The sequence below is a fragment of the Equus przewalskii genome, chromosome 19 (assembly GCF_037783145.1).
Source record: "Equus przewalskii isolate Varuska chromosome 19, EquPr2, whole genome shotgun sequence".
In the NCBI taxonomy this organism is placed as follows: Eukaryota; Metazoa; Chordata; class Mammalia; order Perissodactyla; family Equidae; genus Equus; species Equus przewalskii.
In genome coordinates, this window is record NC_091849.1 from 31999095 (window position 1) to 32001559 (window position 2465).

Genomic DNA, 2465 nt, shown 5'->3' on the forward strand with positions numbered 1-2465 from the left:
CAGGCCAATATCAACTGCTGGCTATGCCAAGACCACCTGGGGGACAGTCCGGGATCTCCTGCCAGCCATGGCGGAACCACCTCTCAGACGTACCAGAACCACCTGCCGGAGAAGCTGGAAACACGTCCTGGACAGACTGGAACCACGTGACGGCCATGCCTGAACCACCTGCCGAGCACGGCGGAACCACCTGCCGGACACGCCAAAATCACCTGCGGGCTACGCCAGAACCACTTGGCCGACTCTCCGAAATGACCTGCCGGGCATGTTGGAACCACCTCTCAGACGTGCCAGAAGCACGTGGCGGACAGTCCGGAATCACCTGTTGGGCATACGCAACCACCTCTGAGACGTACCAGTACCACGTGCCGGGCACGCCGGAACCACCTAACGGACAGACCGGAATCAACTTTTGGGCATGCCGGAACCACCAGTCAGATGTGCCAGAACCACGTGCCGGAGACGCCGGAAGCACCTGCCGAGCATGTCGGAGCCACCTGCTCGACTCGCCAGAAACACCTGCCGGACACGCCAAAATCACCTGCCCGCTACGCCAGCACCACCTCGCGGACACGCCGAAATCACCTGACGCGCATGCCGGCACAACCTCTCAGACGTGAACCGCGTGCCGGACACGCCAGAATCACCTACCGGACAGACCGGAACCACCTGCCAGACACGCCAGAGCCACCGGCTCGACTCGCCGGAACGACCGCCGGACAGGCCAAATCACCTGCCGGCTACGCCGGAAACACTTGGCGAACGGTCCGGAATCACCTGCCAGCCATGGCGGAACCACCTCTCAGACGTACCAGCACCCCGTGCCGATGACCGGAAGCACCTCCCGAGCAGGCCGGAACCACCTGCCGGCCACGCCAGAACCACCTGCCAAGCACAACGGATCAACCTGCCAGACACGCCAAAATCACCTGCGTGTTACGCCAGAACCACTTGGAGGACTCTCTGGGATGACCTGCCGGGCATGCCGGAACCACCTCTCAGACGTGCCAGAACCGTGTGGCGGACAGTCCGGAATCACCTGTTGGGCATGCGCAACCACCTCTGAGACCTACAAGAACCACATGCCGTGCAGGCTGGAACCACCTACCGGACAGACCGGAATCACCTTTCGGGCATGCCGGAACCACCTGTCAGATGTGCCAGAAACACGTGCCGGAGACGCCGGAAGCACCTGCCAAGCACGTTGGAACCACCTGCTCAACTCGCCTGAACCACCTGCCGGACATGCCAAAATCACCTGCCGACTATGCCAGAACCACTTGGCGAACACTCCGGTATCACTTGCCGGGCATGCAGGAACCACCTCTCAGACATGCAGAACCCCGTGCCAATGACCCCGGAAGCACCAGCCGAGCACGCCAGGAAGCCACCTCACGACTCGCCAGAACCACCCGCCGATCACGCAAAAATCACCTGCCGGCTACGCCACAACCAGTTCGTGAAGAATTTGGAATCACCTGCCAGGCTCGCTGGAACCACCTGCCTGTCATGCCAAAATCACCTGCCAACTACGCCAGAACCGCTTGGCGGACACTGCGGAAACACCTGTCGGGCCGGCTGGAACCACATCTCAGACGTGCCAGAAACGTGTTCATGAGATGCTGGACCCACACCCCGAACAGACGGATACCACCTGCCAGAACCGCCTGAACCACCTGCTGAGCACGCCGGAACCACCTGCTCGACTCACCGGTACCACCTCCCTGACACGCCAAAATCACCTGCTGGGTATGCCACAACCACTTGGCGGACACTCCGGAATCATCTGCTGGACATGCCGGAACCAGCTCTCAGACACACCAGAACCAAGAAGATGCCGGAGACGCCGGAAGCACCTGCCGAGCATGCCGGAGCCACCTGCTCGACTCGCCAGAAACACCTGCCGGACACGCCAAAATCACCTGCCGGGTACGCCAGAACCACCTGGCGGACACTACGGAATCACCTGCCGCGCATGCCGGAACCACCTCTCAGACGTGCCGGAAGCACGTGCCGGACACGCCGGAAACACCTACCGGACAGACCGGAACCACCTGCCAAGTACGCCGGAGCCACCTGTTCGACTCGCTGGAACCACCGCCGGACAGGCCAATATCAACTGCTGGCTATGCCAGAACCACCTGGGGGACAGTCCGGGATCACCTGCCAGCCATGGCGGAACCACCTCTCAGACGTACCAGAACCACCTGAAAGAGAAGCTGGAAACACGTCCTGGACAGACTGGAACCACGTGACGGCCATGCGTGAACCACCTGCCGAGCACGGCGGAACCACCTGCCGGACACGCCAAAATCACCTGTGGGCTACGCCAGGACCACTTGGACGACTCTCCGAAATGACCTGCCGGGCATGTTGGAACCACCTCTCAGACGTGCCAGAAGCACGTGGCGGACGTCCGGAATCACCTGTTGGGCATACGCAACCACCTCTGACACGTACGAGAA